We start from the raw sequence: 6,313 nt of genomic DNA, 5'->3' as shown, positions 1-6,313 counted from the left end.
GAGCACAGTACCTCCTGAATGCTGAATGAACATCATTTGTGGCATTCATAATTGTCCTAGGGATACTGGGCTTATTTGTTTATGGTCTTTTCATTCATTGTTTGTGGGAGTTCTTCATGATTTTACTATGCTCAGTTTAATGATTTCCTCTGCCAGATTTCTTTCTAACCTTACTGCCTGTCAGGAACTGGCAGGTCTGTTAGTTTTGTACATATGGTGACTTTTTATTATTCTCAATCACAAGTCAACCCTGTCAAATGAAGAGGGCTCATAATTGTGCCCAGGGACAGTACCTGAACACAAGTCAAACCTAATGTAAATGGAACATTAAGTATTTCGGAGTGAACAAGCTGCAGGACATTTTGTTTTTGTAACATTTATTTGTCATAACTAAGGGGTTGTTCATCTTTTAGGCAAATATAAGCATAAATGAATGGATGTGATTACAGTGTTACATTGTCTGTGTCTAATACCAGTCATAAAGACAAATTTAAATTCAAATACAAGACTGCAAGCGCTCATTTTTTCTTCCCTCACAGCAGTACCTCATATGCCCTCACAGTCTCAGCTCCTGCAAAGGCTTGCATGATTTTTTGAAGATCACGAGCTTGTTACCACAGGGAGGAAGCAGTCTGCATCTGTTTGCCACCAGGGGTTGCTATTTCGTTTCTTCCGCAAATAAAGAGGTTTTCTTTGCTTCCAAATCCTCTTTTTTCCCCCTCCTACACCTCCTCCCGGCGGAAGCTCCCCAAATAGCAAAGCAGCACTTCAAACAGGCACCGACATCCTCTGAAAACCATTGATGGGGTCCAGCTTGGGGCTGCCCAGCAAGGAAAGGAGGAAGGAAAGAGAGGAGGGCGTATCATGGAGATAAACACAAGCCAAAAGACCTCGGGAATACATGTTTGGGCCTGCAGTGCAGCTTATGTTGATCCTGCAGCCTCATTCAGAGGCAGATTGAGTGCAGGCGCCCACTGGCATATCCACAATTCCCTCATAGACTGGAACTCCTTTTCCCATAGCCAGAAACTTTTAAGAATGGCACCACCAGGCCAGCCATGTTTGGTGGAAGAGAGAGGCATAATCTGAAAAGAAGGATGATGCCAGTCTCCCCAACAGAGGATGTCTGGATGTGTAATAGGACTGAGGGATGGTGGAGTGATCCAAGGTAGAGCTTAGTAAGTAATGTCTGACTTTTGTCAGCATTTCCGACTCCCAAAACATCCTTCTTGTCGTGTGTGCATTTTGTAAATGCATCACCTAATGACATTAACTAGTTGTAATGCAGAGCTTTAATGCCAGAAGTCTGTTCAGGGGTTTGTGAAATGACCACATCTGTCTTTGTTTCTCCCAAGCAGAGAGGAAAAGCTTCAGTCTCCAGCTCTCTCTGGCTCCATGCTTATAATCCTGAAGCAGCTCAATGGGCTCACAGTATGAGCCATTATTCACTCCAATACTTTTTCTCTGTACTGGTCAATAGCCAAGGCCGCAGTTCGAATTGAAAAGGTTTATTTGTTTCACGAGGGCAGACAGATCTGACCATAGCGCCAGCATCACATTCCACAGTACACAACAAATGTCCACATATTTTTCAAATATGGCTTTGTTTTTTTTTTTCATCCAGGCTGTCTGGATCCTGTTACTTATTTTGAAATATGGTAAATCCTCAGAAGTAATAACTTCTGGCAGGTAGCCTGACATGAAATTGCAGTCTTTCACTCCCTTTCCCTTTAATCTGCGACAATTCAATCAGGCAGCTTGTGTGCATACCTGAGCTCTTCTCTGCGCTCTGTCCTTGTTGCAGTCTCGTCAAGCCTTTCTCCTTTGCTTATCTGAGGAGGAGCTGTGGGGGAAGAAAAAGCAGCAAGAGGGGGAGGATTACATGTTTTTTTTCTGATTACTGTAAGATGAGCTGAGGATGACGAGTTTACGATCTGTTAAGTCATAACGTCATTAGAAACCGAAGTGGTACGAAGGAATCAACTTGTCAATCATTACGTCGTTTGTGTTAGAAGTATAAAATGAAAGACTCTCAGGTGTCACGCAATGTGCGTCAAGTTCACAAAAGCAACATGAATATGAAACCATAAATTTAAGGAATTCCTACTTAGAATCTACAACAGATTCTCACTTTTAACATTTTGGTAGATAGACAGGTTTATTTTTCAATAATTAAAATCAATATCAATCAATATGTTTATAAATATGATGGGAAAACTGACTTTGAACTGAAGTGAAAGGAGTCACTTCTAGTGACAAACTCACAGAAATGTATCACTCTTCCCATTTGTTCAATGGAGCATTTTAGCATCTTTCAGTGTATGGTTTTGGTTTTACCGCCTGTAACTTTTTTCTGTTCTGATTCACTTTCACTGCTCTCATCAACTCAGGCAGCTGTTTTTAACTGACAAGCCAACGACCTTCCCATGCTGACCAAGTTCCCCCTAGTTGGTGAACATGGAACATTTTAACAAGCAAAGAACCAAACATTTCCTTCAGGAGTTAGACTAAAACAAAGTAAAGAGGATAAAAATATCTGTAAATGTTGCCTTGTGTCTGCTCGAAGTGTAAATACACATTAGTTTCGCGACACTAAAGGATGGTAATATATTGTGGTTTTAAGCACCAAAAACCATCTCAGTGTAGTTTTTCATCTCCTCTCTCAGGCTTCTCCGGAACTCCAGCATCAACAGGTCAGTGAACCAATCAGAAGCGAGGCTCTGAGCCTCGCTTCTGATTGGCTCACCAATTGGCTTCTTGCTGTGATCGAATAAAAGGAAATCCTGATGGAAGACCTGGCTCGTTTTAAGGCTCAGTTTCTGATTATGGATTGTTTGTCTGTGGACTGAGCGCTTTGATACTTTGGCAGTATTAATACAGAACCCCAGACCTGCTTTATCAAAAAAGACATGGAAATCTCTCTTCATGGGACCCCTTAATTTCATCATGTACCTTATTAAGAAAGGGCAAAGATTGGATGACAGGTCTTCTTAGTCAGGCAAGACAGTCTTGGTCTTTCCTCATCAACAAAATGCACTCTTTTTTTGAAAATCACTTGCATCATGATTCAAATAATTCATTCTGCAGCACAAGTAGTTCTGCACTTCTCCGTCAATAATAAATGACACAGAAGAAAAAGAAATAGCTTTTTAGAGATTATTCAGAGACTAAAAGCACTTGAATACACAATGAGTTTTAGTTTCGTAGTCACAACTTTCAGTCTTGGAAAGAGGAACCATGAGCAGATGAAGGCGGCAAAACTGTTACGCCAAACTGCTGCAGGGTGACGCATGGTAAATGAGGGAAATCTAGGTCTTAATGAGGGAAATATTGGACTCTTGAATTCACAGTGCAATCATTTGGCTTCTGAACACTTGGATTATTCTGCTGAGCTGTTCAGGGTAATTTGCTGGTCATTTTTTTTTTTTTTTTGCACTTTAAGAACTCAAAAAGAAAATGTTCAAGTCCACTTCAGCTGATCAGACTTGCACTTGCTTTGCTAATGCCGACATTAGAGCTTCAAATGTTTTTTTGACTTACTTGAGGGTGAGTAGAAAATGCAAAATGTTCATTTCTGTTTATTTTCTTTACTCACTATTATTTCTTTTTCTCTACTGGCGTCATTACTTATTCAAATAAAATTCTAATATCCACTCATAAATTTCTATTCTTTGCTTTTGGGTGGCTATCATTTAAACTTAAAGTTTCTTACGTGTCAATTCATCTGCACAGCAGCATTTAGAGACCTAACAGCATGAGAAGGCACTGGGGTGGCAGGATCAGCTGCCATCTATGCCAGCCTTAACACCCGCTCAACTCTCACGTATACTGAAGGTGTATATAACCAGAACCTTAGAGACCTAAGCATAGCAGGGTGTAATCATTAAACATTCTCAATGACAAAAGAGCCCTGTGATGCATTGGAGTCGAAACTCTGTGCCTATTGGATTCTGAAAGTGGTCTGACCTTCAAAGTTTCCTCCTGTTGAGAGGGCTTTAGGTAGGGCTGTTTTTGCAGGAAATAAAAGGTGCCACATGTCACCCGAGGATACAAAGTTTGTGGTGCCCTTTTATGTCTAGCCAGCGGTTGCAGGACACTGCTGTCAGACTGACCGATGGTCTGTTGAGCATTAGAAAATGCCAGCCAGGATGTTTTTATGTGTGGACTCACTGACTCAGTGACCATGAGTCTTGGAGAAGTTTGAAGATTTTGTCGGGGTTATATAACCCAGTCAGCCATATTTGTACTAATCAGGACCGGGCTAAGTGAACAGAACAACTCGGACTACTTGGTTGTGTTTTTGGAACTGCATCCATGTTCAAGGAATGAAGATGGAGGTGGTTCATCACTGAAGCCCTCATCATTCACATTGTTTCATCAGCTTGATGCTTCATGACTTTTATGAAAATTTCTCATGAACACGATTTGGACTTGTTCAGAAGTGTGTTACAAAAAAATAACATCACTTCTCTCTGGGGTCTAAGAGACCACAGCTATAAATACAATGGATGTCAATGTGCTCTTTATCTGTGATCGGTGTTGACAGTAGCTTTTAGGCAGCACTATCCTTCCAAATCCCAAATAAGTCTATTTATATTCCTGTTGCTGCAGTTCTATAATAGTTTGTTGATATAAGGTCTAACAGGGAGTGAGACCTCACTGGGGTCGGTTGACATGAAATATAAGTAATAGGATAATACCCTGGGCATTTCTTTGTCTGTGACTGAGGTTTTGGCAACCAAAGGGAATACATATTTGTTCATGCATTGCCTGTATCACATAAAAACAAGATATATTCCCTTATTTCTCCTAATAATATTTTTTTTCATACCTTGATCAAATGTACAAGCCCAGTTTGTGGCAATGGGAAGGGTTACCATCTCATACCGCATCTTCACATCATGAAGTAAAGCCAATCTTAAAAAGATATTAAAGGTTACTGTGGAGCCAGTAAATGGACTTCATGAATATTTCTATAGCCACTTTGCATAATAATAAATCACTTTTATTGCTATGTTCCCTCAAAACAGCTCACATTTTGCTAAAAGATATAGCGTGGAAATCGCTAATTCGTGGTTAACTCTTGTTTTATTCATAAAGCAAGAACATTGTAGAAATCATAGTGGATGGAGGCAGCAAAAACGGAAAAACCTCACCTCAGAGGCCCCCAAAAAGTTGACGGCTGTCCCTGTGATGATTGAAATGAAGAGGAAGAAACAGAGAAGCACCTGACATGCAGGCTCCTGCCAAGAGAGGAATACATTTCAGGGAAATACAAAGACGCTCATGGTCATCAGAAATTCAAGTGGCTCCATTCAACATCGCCCTACTACATCTTGCCCTGAACTGCTTAGCCAACCATGTCAATTGAAAAGTACAACGGTTAATTTCAAAGGGTCACTTTGCACAGATAGTGCTGCTAAGCATACAATTGGAAATGAGGAGACAGAAAAGCTACAGCAAATTTTTAACTCTGCTTCTCCCTTTATCCCTTTTTTCTCCTGCTCACAAACTATAAAATGCTTCCTATTATTATCTCCTGAAGCCTAATTTCTATATAGAGTCTTGCCAACTATAGCTGTACTTCAGCTGCATAATAAGTGCCTGGTCATCAGCCTTATGGATCATAATTTAAGCAAAGGGCATTGCTGGGTATTAATTTTTTTCTTATAGCTTCGGCAGGGAAGGAGGAAATCAACCATATACACCTTCCACACATGGTCATCAATCACACTTTGTGGTTGGAGTGTAACGACGGTGAGAGCAATTGAACAAAAAGAAAGAGACATAGAAGGGGAAGCAGGGTTGGTTGTGTTTGTGTGTTATACGGGAGGGAGGGAGAGGGAAAAGGGGGGGCTGCCTACACCCATACAGAGTGTGTGTGTGTGCGTGTGTGTGTATGTATGAGAGAGAGAGACAGAGTGACGGCGGGTGAGACAGAGAAAAGAGGCAGACTACATATCTGATCCACGCAGAGAGCTTCCTTTCACAAAAAAACACTCCTCCACTGAAGATGGAACAACTGGATCGCAACGCGCCCCCGTACCCATGAGCAATTAAGAGGTGAACGAGCAGTTATTGTCTTTTGAGGATCCGGACACGCGCTGAACTGTCATCTCTACACACATTTAGATTTTCAGTCCATTTTCTTTTTTCTTTTTTTTTTTGCCGTTTCTGTGGATTATATGAAAGCTGGCTGGATCCTGGGGACGGAGTGCGTCAAGTGAGCGCACGTATCCAACAAGTGGATGCATGAATTTGCTCGCAACAGACAAACCCTGGGAACAAAAAATACAAACTGCCAGTGGATTGA

The sequence above is a fragment of the Seriola dumerili genome, unplaced genomic scaffold, assembly GCF_002260705.1.
Source record: "Seriola dumerili isolate Sdu_G_001 unplaced genomic scaffold, Sdu_1.0 BDQW01000177.1, whole genome shotgun sequence".
NCBI classification, from domain to species: domain Eukaryota; kingdom Metazoa; phylum Chordata; class Actinopteri; order Carangiformes; family Carangidae; genus Seriola; species Seriola dumerili.
This window is presented reverse-complemented; position numbering follows the sequence as displayed.